General features: G+C 39.6%; 1 non-coding gene across 1 annotated transcript; it reads left to right on the top strand.

Annotated features, from left to right (window-relative positions):
• Positions 1-12729: 12729 nt before the first annotated feature.
• Positions 12730-12893, top strand: LOC144659047 (U1 spliceosomal RNA). Its single transcript, XR_013571856.1, has one exon. It is a non-coding gene; the product is annotated as a U1 spliceosomal RNA (small nuclear RNA).
• Positions 12894-13802: the final 909 nt, after the last annotated feature.

The following is a 13802-nucleotide window of genomic DNA, read 5'->3' as shown; positions in this document are numbered from 1 at the left end:
ACGATTGTTTCGGCTAAACTTAATTTAGACAGTTCAGTTAGTGCTGGGTGGGGTTGGTTTGGGCCTTCCCTTTTCCTTTCCTGGGTTTCAAAATTCGGCTTCGAATATTTCATTCGGTCAATTATTCGGCACAAGATTCAAGTTTCGGCTTTTCTTCGGAACATTTCGGCTTACTTCCTTCGGCACATTTCGGCTTTACATTTGTATGTATGTATTCGACAAGACTTCGGCTTCACTTCGGCTTCTGCGCAATCTCCCGCTTAGTGTTTTTTGTTAATTTTTTTTCTTATCTAAGTTCCTTTCAATGACAGCAATATCACTGTTATTGACTGGAACGTTAACCCTTTAATAGCAGTATTATCGCTGTTATTAACAGGGCCGTTTCATTGCAAGGTTCATCCAGTTAAGTAAATACCTAATTAATCGATTAGTTAATTTATTAAGCGTAAAACTTAAGAAACTAGAGAATGACCGCTTAACACGGCAACGGAGACCGTTTTGTTTTCTCCTGTCACGTTAAGTTGTCAGTTTTTTAGTTGCAGCTAGTTAATTAGCGTAGGCTCGCATTTGCGATTGTAGTTCAGCGCCAAGGCTATAAGTAGTTAGCTGGGAATCTGGGACAAAGCACACAAACTAGTTAATATCGCTTACAAATTTCAGCGTAGGCAGCCTCCAAAAGCGATCTATCGGTCAAATCACCAACAAGATGCATCCTATGGGAAAATCTTATCATCTATCTAGACAGTGAAGAGACTGAGAACATAGCCCAGGAGTTACTTACTAGTTACTTGAGAGGCTTTTCTCGCTTACAGGCGATGTTAACAACCGGACATATACATGTCTCTTTGTTAGCGTTGCCTCGTGGGACAATTCTCTTCAAGGAATCCGCTTGCATTGCACTTCGCAGGCGCAGGAAGCTTAGACCGTCTACAAATTGTAGGCGTTGGTAGACTTCACTTTCGGCGGAGCAACTGGAGCGCCTCTTGGAGACTGGATCGACACAAGCTTACTCGATAAACAGTTGTTAAGACCTCTTAGGTTATAAGATACAAAGGCCTGGAGAGAGGAGAACCATGATCGATCTCGCGCAGTAGCAAGACAGTAATAGAGTAATTAGTTAGGTAGATGCAACATCGAGAAGCCAAGACAATCAGGACAAGTGAAACAAGGAAATAACATTGGAAACACGCAGGGATAACGAGGGTATATGGAAAAACAGCATCCTTTTCACTGCATCTGAATTGATAGACAAGAAAGTAAAGATAGCATAAAAATACAACCAGTATGAACCACACTTGTGAATTTTGTTTTGATTAAGGGTGCTTGGATTCTCCACATGGTCAAGCAAGAACAACAAGTGTGCTTGATGCGTTTCAGTTTATTAGCAAGATTTTGCAAAATATGTCTAGTCACCGTATTCACCTTTATTCACTGATGTGGTGCATGCTACAACAATTATTCATTCTGAGGTCGGTGAATAATTGTTTGTTTATTATAGGCGCTTTTAAGGTAATATAAAATCATATTTATAAAATAATAACATGAAGGTTGGGTTGTGTGTTGTTGTCTTTGTCATGCGCGTGACACGCGTGCAAAGCGCGCGCGGATAAATGCTGTAAGACTTTGGAGGTGTAACACGCGCTCTTTGCCACAATGTTTGTTTCCTTTGAGACTCAAAGCTCAATTGTCTGTTGTTGTTAAAAACAAAAACTTAATTTCCCCCAGAACGTACAAAAAAAGGTGAAACAGACATTGTGGACTTTAGTTCGGGTTGAATTCTAGCATTATACGGCATAGCCTCGCTTCGGCTCCGGCTCGGTGAATGTTTCGGTTCGGTTTCTTTCGGAACGCATCGAAATATGATCGGCTTTCGGCTTTAACAGAAAATCTACGATAGGGGCCTGGTATCGCGCTTTTCTCGATAGCAGGCCAAATGCGAACCCCATATAACTGTCCGAGCAACCCTGCGTGTTCCACGAGCAAGTTTTACAGACACAGGAACATTCTTGGTTTCTCTGGGCACTTTTTTCAAGAAATAGGAGCGCACCCTCTCATGGATTACTTTAGGTCCAGTGGAATAATTTAAGCTAATGTATCTAGAAAATGTAATATTCACTTAAAAATGTAAGCATAGTAACGTGATAAATGGTAATTTGTGGTATTTTTAACCAACTGTTTTTTAATACATTTAGATAAATCGACATAGAAGGTTTATACTTAAGATCTTGTTCTCCGTCGGGGCTCATTTTCGGGGGCAAAACCGACCGGCAAAAAACAAGAATTTGAGAATAAAAGCTACGTTTTAGCAACAGTGTGTTTTGTCGTTACTTTTCGGGTTTATTTTGTTTGGATGAATAACTAGCTTCAACGCATTTATTTTTTGGAATGCACGCTCACTGTCGCATTTAAAGCTATCGGGTGGGAAAGGATTAGTAACAACCACATGCGAAGTGCTAAATCGTCCATTTTCGGGGACGTAACGAATTTCAGTTCCGTCTGCGGTTTATAAATATATTGTGAGAATTAAATACGGTATCTGTATTATTGTAGTTCCTGGTGCGCTCAACTTGAAAATAAAAATAAATGTTTCACAAAAAGCTTGTTTGGTCTTTTTTGTGATGACTTTTTTTCTGATCACTGTAAACTGTCACATTTTTATTTCATATCTTTCTTGCTGGTTCCTTTTTCAAACGTCCATTTTCGGGGACGCAAAACATTATATTTCGAAGAGAATGTTTTAAGCATCTCAGCTTGGCATTGCATGGTCCTCCATGGTTTTTTCGGAATACTATAAATAACCTATCGCTTTTTACTTTCATGGATATGCACGTAGACCTGTTTCGGGGGCGTAGAACATGATATTTCAACAAGAATTTTTAAGCACCTCAGCTGGCAACGTATGCCGGGTTGTCCATTTTCGGGGACAACTTGTTCGAGTTCAATTTCGTGAATTTCGGGTTATCTCAGGCCTGGTCCTAAGTACGCCTTCTCTCTCCGTCTGGCTCCTCTTTTAAGATCGCTCTTTGTAGAGTTTGAGATGGTGGTAAGGACTGTAAAAAAAAATATCGGTGAAAGGTTGCTGATCTTAGTATCTTTTTTGCCAAGCGTTCATTTTCGGGGACGTAGTATTTCGATTCAATTTTATCCAAAGAACCTTTACCAGTGTTCAGGTCGTCCATTTTCGGGATGACTTCGGCGAGTTTGTCAACATACGCGTCCTGGTGGATTCTAGCTACGACCATTTTCGTCGGTGTGAAACGAGGTACGTACAATATATGTATAATATTTCGGGAGCAAAAACGACCGGCATAAAACAAGATGTGAGAATAAAAGCTATGTTTCATTTAACAGTGTGTTTTGTCGTTACTTTGCGAGTTTCTTTTGTCTGAATGAATAACTAGCTCTAAAGCATTTACTTTTTGTTTTGGAAAGCACGCTTACTGCTGCATTTAATGCTATGCAGTGGGAACAGGGATTAATAACAACCACATGCGAAGTGCTACATCGTCCACTTTTGCGGACGTAACGGATTTCAGTTCTATCTCCGGTTTATATAAGTATATTGTAAGAACTAAATATCTGTAGGTAATTCCTGGTGCGCTCAACTTGAAAATAAAAATAAATGTTGCGCAAAAAGCTTGTTTGGTCGTATTTTGGTCGTATGTTTTTTTTCTGATTACTGTAAACTGTCACATTTTTATTTCATTTCTCTCTGGCTGGTTTCATCTCCTAGCGTCCATTTTCGGGGACGCAGAACATGATATTTAAACTAGTTTTTTTTCGTCCCTTGGCTGGCAACGTATGGTCGTCCGTTTATTTTTCTGATCATTACTGTACTGAAATAGCTTGTCCCTTTTTATTTTCATAGATTTGCACGCAGTCCCGTCACATTATTTTTGTTTCATCTATTTCTGGCTGGTTCCTTCTCCAAACGTCCATTTTCGGGGAAGCAGAACATGAAATTTTAACCAGATTTTTTTCAATTAAACACCTCAACTGGCAACGTACGGTCGTCCATTTTCGGGGATGACTTCATCGAGTTCAATTTCGTGAACTTTGCGTTATCTTAGGTCTGGTCCTAAGTACGCCTTCTCACTCCGACTCGTCCATTTTCGGGGACGCAGAACATGATATTTTAACAAGAATTTTTTTAAGCACCTCAGCTGGCAACGTATGGTCGTCCATTTTCGGGGATAACTTAATCGAGATTAATTTCGTGAACTTCGCGTTATCTCAGGCCGGGTCCTGAGTAAGCCTTCTCTTTCCGACTGGCTCGTTACCTTTCGAGATTACTCTTTGCAATTTAAGATGGTGGCAAGGACTGCAAGATATATCGGTGAAAGGTTGCTGGTCTTATTTTTTCCAGGCGTTCATTTTCGGGGACGCAGTAACTCGCTTCAATTGTATCCAAAGAGCCTTTTTCCAGTGTTTAGGTCGTCCATTTTCGGGGATGACTTCGACGAGTTTGTCAACTTTACGCGTCCTGGTGGATTCTAGCTACGCCCATTTTTGTCGGCGTAAAACGAGGTAAGTACAATATATGTCCATTTTCGGAGACAAACGAATTCTCAAAACCTGGTGTTTCGTTTGGCGTCGCTTTACCTATAGAAACAACGAAAAGGCAATGTGACCGTCAGCTAACACCGGGAGCTTTCTCTGGATTGGATCTGAACGACATCACGCCGTTAAAGACTGAGGTACGTTACTAGCTGCACATCGTTATGTTTATACAAGATTTGCTATTTTTTTTGCGGTTTTAAATGCAGGTAGATAAACCACGCGCGACCATCTGTAACTGAATGTTCAGCACTCCACACTACCTTTTGTTAGAAGTAAAGAGGACTTGGTAAGTATATGCTCTGTAGACTAAACTCTTGCTTAAATGTTTTCCACTTTTAATCGTTTGGAGTTTAGACTTTTTTCGTATCTGCATGTTGGCGCATGCTTTAAAATAAAACAGGAAAGTACAATGTAGTCAGATACCCTAACCGACAGCAAACCGGCCCCGAGGTAAGCGAAAGTGAGCGACTTGAATCATGTTTTAATTGTTATTAACTCATCTCGAAGTTAAGCCTTTACAGGTTGTTTTGGTGTTGCCTCAATGAAGCCAAGGCGAAAAAACAAGCGGTTGGGTCACTGTCAACTACAAAGGATTGAGCTTTTCACAGGAGTGATGCTTGATTGTGAGTATTGTGTGCAATTTTCGCCGGCTACTACACGGGTTGAATCAGTATTTATAACACTTTTCTAAGCAAGCCAGAAGAGAAAACACAAGAACTATGGGATACTATTAGTCTTGTTTGATTTACTATCAAATCCGAGAAAGATTCGAGACAAAAAAAGATCAAAAAGCGCGTGAACCTTATCACTTATTGTAACATTATTATTTGTCAGTTAGCCAATGCCAAGGAAAGAGTCAAGAACTATTCGCCGGGTGGAAGCAGAGAATATTGATGTGGCGGAGTCTATTTTTGATTCTACAACTTAGGTTTTCATGCATGGTGTTTGATTTGTTATGTCTGACTAATGCATCCATAAAGTTTTCTACAAAGCCAGGTTACCACCAGATGACCGAGCTCTCGTAAAACGAAAAACAACTTGTATCCTGCCCCACCAGCTGCCATGTTGCCCATTGCAGTACACACAGAACTTTTGGACAGTCAGCTTTTTACCCTACCAGTGTTTTGATTGGTGATGACCACATCAGAAACTGAGCAGTCCAGCTTGATCATGAGTCTTTGACGACCTCGTATTTGTCCATAGCCACATCAGATCTACACCAAGCGAGTTGGACGGGGAGCCCTCGTGCATGGACTTTGTACCATGGTCATGTAAGAACCATCCTAGAAACAAAATCGGGTTTATATCAGGTGACCTTTTGTTCTAACCCACATGTCAGATTCATAGGAGCAAATGTGTGTATGCAGGGGCCCCAAAGGTAACACAACCATTGCAAGAATTATGGGCCGTAGACCCATTATCTGTCAGGGAGATCCTGAGGGTACTGGTGCAGGGACCTTGAAGCTTTTGAAATGTAGGAAGAAGAGCATTCTTTAATCAGTCTAGCTTAATTAAGGTTTCCAGGAACAGTAATCTCCGTTTATTCATGGAAACAACATTTAATAACCTGATTACATCATCGACACATGCATATTCATGTGGTTGAAGATTCGAGTCTTCGGAATTTCAAGTTTATATTCAGTTTAGAGCCTCAGTTTTAACCATCTCTTCCTCTATTACAGCCTTAGATCTCATGATTCTGTCTCTGATTCTGTCCTGGCTGACTATATACGGGATATGTCCTGGCAATTTAGATCTCTTAACTCGTGTACAGTTCGGTAGCATACTTTATATGTTGCAGCTTCGTAGGTAATCAGCATCATTTCATCTATAACTCCAGTGCAGTTTATGGCATCTCAACGGATACACTGTTTGGACATTTAGCTGACAACGCGATCATGTGTTATCTTAAAACGCGAACTCATGCAGATTTACACCAGAATGGTATTATACCAATCTCTGATCACACAACCATCAGTTCAGCTTTTCAGCGGTAACAAGGCCCTGCAGACTTCGTGCTCTGAGGATTATCTTCCCCGCCACAGGACAGGCATGTCGATCAGTCTTCCTGTTTCTTCAGCATTCAGCCTCTACAGATTACGGGCTCTGCAGATTATCTTCCCCGCCACGGGACAAGCATACCGATTCTTCCTGTTGCTTCAGCATACAAGATCCTACAGACTACGGGCTCTGAGGATTATCTTCCCCGCCACAGGACAGGCATACCGATTCTTCCTGTTGCTTCAGCGTCAAGGAAAAAAGGAACCCCCCACAGGAAGGAGGACTCGCTTAGCAACAGATCATACAGAACGGGCTCTGAAGATTATCTTTCCCGCCACAGGACAGGCATTCCGATTCTTCCTGTTGCTTCAGCGTACAAGATCCTACAGATTACGGGCTCTGAGGATTATCTTCCCCGCCACAGGACAGGCATACCGATTCTTCCTGTTGCTTCAGCATCCAAGATCCTACAGACTACAGGCTCTGAGGATCACTCTTCCCCGTCACCAGAAAGCATGCTGATTCTCCCTGCTGCCTCAACAAGCTATATCCTGCACTGGCTTCCGGCTTTGCAAATGATCGTCTACGCCACCAGATAGTGCCGATTTTTCCTGCTGCCTTGGAATCAGAGGATTATTATAGCAATTCTACATCGTTCAGACTACGGGCTCTGACGATCATTTTTCCCTGCTTCATCTTCCAGGACCTGCATCTCGGTAACAAGACCTTATAGTTTCAAGAGAAGTGAGTTTGTAGCTGCGTGTATTTTTAAGCAATATTTGACTTTTAAAAGATGTTAGCAAAACCTCAAAAATGATTCCTTTTTTCTTTAATTTCAGCAATAAAACGGCGTGCCAAGTCAACAATGATATACCTGACGGGTAAGAGTCGTTACCACTTCAACGTGAGATGGCGGGCAGCGAAATGATCCTGGCTTACAACATCAATCCCGTTAGTCAGTCAGCCATCTTCTGAGAGCCGTCCAGAATAGCGGATCTGCCATGGACCTATGCAGCTTGCAACTACGTTCTCAACACCTATGCAGTTCCATTGAGCTACACAGCCAGTAACCCTATATCTGCAGATAGCAACGACATAGAAAAGCAGTTAGCAGGTCTCTCTCGGCCCATTGCAGCCTACCTTTAGACCAGATCACTTCAGACTGATGGTTATCCAACGGAAACTCGAACTGATGCTCAAGGACGTCAGGTAAACCGTCGAAGTTGCTCGACCATTGATTTCAATTATAAACAGTTTGCTTTTGTCAATGGACAACGTATGCGTAAAGATCGTTTAAAAAGAGGCGTTTTCCGTGACGTCATGGCGGCCATATTGATGTTTCCAAACGTGATATTTTCAGTCTTCTTTATAATGAGTTCTGACTGGCTATTCAACGGAAACATTGTGAATGCTGATTTTGGAGATAGTAGTATAGCCATCGTAAAACACTCTTTTGGCTCAGTTGATGAGTACTTTTATATAGAAATAGGGATAGTGAATAGTCAAGGCAAGTTGTGAGAATTTGGTTCTACATCAGAAAAACACTGCAATTTGGGAGAATATATTTACACGTTGTTTGACACTTTATTTATATAGCAAGGAGATATGTTTTTTTTGATCACTCAAGTTAGGGTTCAGGACAGTATCCCATTCTAGCAGACCCATTCGCTGCAGCTCCTACACGTGGTATAAGACATTTTTTGGAGAAAGCAACGTCAAGAGTGGTTTTGCTTAACCCGTGAAATAGATCCTCGAGTACTACTTAATATAGTCAAGTTAAATTACTGGACTCGTTTACGAATTCTGATTGGGTCAAAGTATTGAAACTTTCCCTTACATTTTGCTTCGCGGGTTAGGAAAATCCACTCAACGTTTTGTCTGATATACAATTTTATACAATCATAAGCTCGGTAATAAGATACTCAGTATTTGAAAGAAATCGAATAACATCTATTTCAAATTATGAGACACCATGTCCCTAAAAATCCTTGCATTTCAAATAATACAGTAGGGCTTGCAAAATGTTTTGAAACCATATATTCTAAAACTGCAGATTCATGATTTAAACAATTTTCCCCTTATACTGTGGTATGTCATTGTATATTACTTTCACTATATTAATTATATCGTGATTAATTATGTCATACGATTAGTTATATCATAATTCGTTTATCATACAATTTACTATATAAAAAATGAATTTTATGATAATATTTGTTACATCATAGAATTCATTGTATGACATAATGAATTATATGACATCAATCGATATATCATATTATAAGTATATGATATATCGAAAAACGTCATATGATTCATTATAGTTTTTGTATAATCGATTGTATGAATGATTTATGATATAATGAATTATATGATATAACGAATCATACGATATAATTATTTAATTGTTAAGTAAGTACCTTTAAAAATAATTTACTCAAAATTAAAATTATTAACAATAAAGTAACGAATTAAAAAATCACAAAAACTTAAAGTACACCTAAAGTAAAAGTTAAAAAGATTAAAATATAAAAGTAATACAATTAAAGCTCAAATTCAACCTGGATAATGATTCATATAATGTAATGAATTGAATGAAAAAAATAATTTAATGCAATACTGCATTTCTTATTCCAGCTAACATAATGATATTCCATATGTTGGGTGAACATTGTTTTATTCACGAATCTCAATTTCGAGTATATGGTTTCAATAATGTTGTAAGTCCTACTGTATTTTTTAAAATAGAAGATTTTTTTGAAGTACATGGTTTAACATCAGATTTTGAAATGGAGGGTTTATTGCTTTTCAATTTGTACATGTGGTGTCCTATGTAGTCTTGTAAGGGAATTCTAAATTAAAAAAGAGAGTGGACGGATAATAGTAGGATATCGTGCAACTTGTATATATGTAACTTGTATAAATAAGTTAACGCGTGGCCGTACTGAGTGAAAAATCGTATGGTATGTTCCCGTGCAGTTGGAGAAACAGCAGTTAGAGAAACTTTACTGGTCTAACACTTAGAAAGTATTGGACCAGCAATAAAACATTCTGATTCGCTGATTTTTGTAATTAATGGCATTCTCGCGCTTAATTGTGCAATAAATAGGCATATATCTGTAGAAAAATAAATAATTAAATTGCACTTCTTGTCTTGTGTGGTTGTTTTAAGTCATGAAAGTCTGTTCCAGGCTCTTCAATTGTGGGGGACGAGCAAACGAAAAAGGAAGCATAAAGGAGAACGAATTAGGGTGAATGGCAGAGCGAAAAAGCTGGTATACACCTTTTTCCAATATGGCGGAAATATATTATTCTTTTGTTTTCATGTTAATGAAAAATTTGTGGCCTCGATTGCATCTGCAGAGGTCAAAAGAATCTTTGGATTAAGGGAAGTGGTCATAACAAGTTTACTCGACGAGGACCCGCCTTGTGTAGGGGTAGGGGGGCTATGCAAGACACCACTTGTCTGATTAGCCAAATAGACAAAATTTATTGGCCTTAAAATTCAAGTTGAGACTTTCATATTTGGTGTACATGAAGCTTGCATTGCGGGAGAAATGGCACAAGAAGGTTTGAATCTTTTTTCTTAGTTTCTACTCCTGATAGAGTGGGGCTATACAGACAAGGCACCATATATGTGGGGAAGGGGAGTACATGAAGAGACCACCTGTCTTTTTGCAACTAGTGGGTCCTGTCTGAGTACAATAGTTTTGACCATTTCCCTAAAACGAAGCCATGAAGGCCAATTAACATGTAGACAAAAGAATACCTTTTTTTCGGCCATTTTGGAAAATGTCACCGGCGGGTCGAAACTTTCCTTTTTTGTTTGCGCGCGTTCAGTTTGGGCTCACAGTCTGGAGCCTGGAACTTCCTGGTCTTAAGGTATTCTGGAGTCATTCCATGTGGAGTTCCATACATAAAACTCACGAAACGCAATCCGTGCGCTTTAATTTTAAAGACCAAATCCGTCTAGCCTGCGTAGCTGGCGGTATTGTTGGGTTTTAAAGCGGGCACAAGAAAGCGGCGAAGCCGCGAGTGGCTTGTTGAGGAGGAGTTGAAATATCTCCTCCTCCCAAAGCCACTCGCGACTTCGCCGCTTGCTTGTGCAAGCATTAAAACCCAACGATACAGCCAGCTACGCACGCTAAAATCCGTCGATCCACAGACCTTTTGACCCCCTCTATGCACAATGCTGCATGTGTTCAGTGGAAGACTAAAGCCACTTGGCAGCAGTCGATTGGCAGTTATGTTAGCCGGCCTAAATATAGCTACAGCGAGATCGGAACGTATGACAAGCGCTACGAAATAGATCGAACATTTAAATATTTATTAAGGTCGAATTTGGCTCCTCTGCTCTCTGTGCGGGAATGTGTTCAGTTTCAATTTTTCGACTGGTCCGTTTTCTGCTCTAGACATAATTTACCTTCGCACCATTGCGTTTAGCGTTAACATTCCGGTCAGCGGTTCCATCCCGCGAAATTTTTCCTTTAGGAAGTACATATTAATTTTTGTCTATAAGAAGCAAATAAAAATTGCATGTTTAATCGCACAATGGCCGATTCCCTCTATGGCGCGCGCCTGCAGAGAATCACGGTAATTGCAACTACCACGATTCCGTGTAGGCGTGCGCCATAGAGGGAATCGGGCATTTGATTTCGGCTGTGTTAAAACAAAATTTTCACTCATTTTGAGAAGAATTTGAGGGGCGGGGCTGAAAGTCGAACCCTGAAGTGAGTAAACTTAGGGGGGAGGGGGATCCGTGGGGGTACGGGGGCATGCTCCACAAAAAAAGTTCGATAAAACTACTCACTGACCCTGACTACTCATGAACCTTTCTCACTATGTTCCCGGGTATGTTGAAGTACCGGCAAATGAGATGTTACCAGAAGGAATGAAAACAGAAAAGGCAATTTCACTTTATGTTACAAAATCAATTACCTTTAGAATGGGCTTGAAAACAAATGGTATCGTCTTATAAACTTAACCCATTTGGTGGGATCGAAACTGACCAACGATGAAACAGGCCTTTTTCATGAGAAGTCTCCTTAAAAACCAAGTTTTTAATAAAGGGCATAATCCTGTAGTAGCCTAACCATTTTCCAATAATAACTGAAAACCTTGAAGACAACTGTCCGCATTTACTTGTTTTTTTTTTTTTTTTTAAGTATCTACGTTGAAGGCGAGTTTATTCAAGTTTGGCTATAGTAACTGCTGTTACTTTCGTCCTTTACAAACTGAATCAATAATATGGCTTCCAGAAACGAAATATTTTCAGTAATTTTTTTTAATTCATTATATTTTTTCCTTGTTACTTTTCCTTGTTCCCTCTGAGTGGTCCCTGTAAAACTGACAATTTTTAAAGACAATTTGTTGGGCTAAAAAGTCAATGTCTTGTAACATGGCACGCTGAACAATTTTTAACGCAACATGTCGTAGGTTTTTTTGTGCAATAAAGTTGTTTGGGGCGTTGAAAACTCTTTATTAAAAATAGTCTCATGTAACATCACCTTAACACTGGTAGATAAGTTTCAAATTACTGACATGGAATGCAATGTTGTCAAAACTAACAGATACCCTTTTTTCGAACGTGTAAACCTGCCTTCTATAATTTACTGAGCCTGGACAACTTTGCCAAGATTTTATTTCATTTTTACATGCTTAATTGTCCTCTTTGTGCTTTTTCTGCTAGCTGTTTAATTATCTTGATTTTAATAAGACTTCTTGAGAAGACAGAAATACCAAATTTACTGATAGAGACTAAATTCGAACGGTTTCATGCATTTGAAGAGTAGTGAATTTTAAGATTAATAAATCGATGGCCTAAGCTTCAGTGCACAAAACTACGTTATTCAAGAAAAATACTCAAATTATGCCTCAACACAAAAGTCACAATTTTTCTAAAAATAACTTTTCATAACATTAAAACTAAAACGCTCAAGCAGCTGGACAAAACACAGTTGGGATGACTGAACACGTGACCTAACAACCCGCGCACAAAGTACACTTGCGCAGTACTCCACCACGCAGCGTAACAACCCAACGGTCAAGTTTATTGGCTGCTTTGCAGCAAATTGCAGGCTTTTACAAAAACATATGGCGTCAAACGAGCTCCCACAACATTGTAGCGTTTGCCAGGGTATAAAAGCCCGCGCAGAGCGCAGCGTTTTCATACTTACAGGGCACTGGAGCCACTGTGATCACGAAGGCAGTGCTCCCCGGTTTCGGCCTCCACTGCACTTCACGGAGGCTGAATCCTGCGTGTTCCCCAGAATTTGGGTGCACGGTGTGCAATTTTTGATAGTCGGGCAAACCTGCGTACGCGCTCGTTGCCCTCCAATACAAAAAAAACGGAGTTATGATACAGCTGTTGAACAAACTAGACTCTTGAAAGACACTTTTGATAAGATAGCACTGGCAGGCCTAAAAAAGATAACGCGCGATAGCGAAACTGCAGGTGAAGCGAAATATCGAAGGTTCGTGCGCAAAAATGATTGATGTTGACGGCTTACGAGAAAGATTCAAATTTAAACATAGATAATGAAATTTGACTCAGCTTAAGGGAACCGGCTGCTTTCGCTGGTTTGTAAGCTTACAAAGTCTTTAATACAATTGGTTTAATTATTTGTTCGTTTCTATTCCTCAAGATTTCGAGTAATCGTGAAAATCCTTTGTTTATACGTAAATAAGCCAGCATAGGACTTAAAATAAAACTTCTGTCTGCAGTTTACGTATTGGCCGTCCGGAATCATGAAACTGAGTTATTCTGAGAGAAACATATATTTTATTCAACAGCCCGGGCACACTAATATGTTGGCCACCTTTTATAAAACGTCCACAGCATATAAGAGCTGAATTTCAATCTCCTGTAAAAAGATGTCCAATTTGTCTTAAAGAAGCTAATACAGCCATGAAGTGGCGCCTTCTGCATTAAATAATAATATGTATTCATGTGTTAACGGTAAACAGTCTGTTTTTCAAAAATAAACTTAAAACAATAGTTCGTTAACACAAGTTAAGAATGAAATATTTTTTATCGAACGAATGTGGTTTTTAGAAGCATGGCCACCATTAGCTACGTGATATAAGGTTTGACTTTGCGGTAATTTTGTTGAGGTGCGGACATTTGTTAGGCAAACAATAAACTTAATGTCAGCTAACATATATATTATTATCCATACTGATGTTCTTGGTTTTATCATCAAATTCAAACAAAAATAAACCATGCCAAGTACTGAAATTTC

This window comes from Oculina patagonica, chromosome 6, assembly GCF_052425735.1.
Source record: "Oculina patagonica isolate OP01 chromosome 6, crgOcupat, whole genome shotgun sequence".
Taxonomy (NCBI): Eukaryota; Metazoa; Cnidaria; class Anthozoa; order Scleractinia; family Oculinidae; genus Oculina; species Oculina patagonica.
This window is presented reverse-complemented; position numbering and strand designations above follow the sequence as displayed.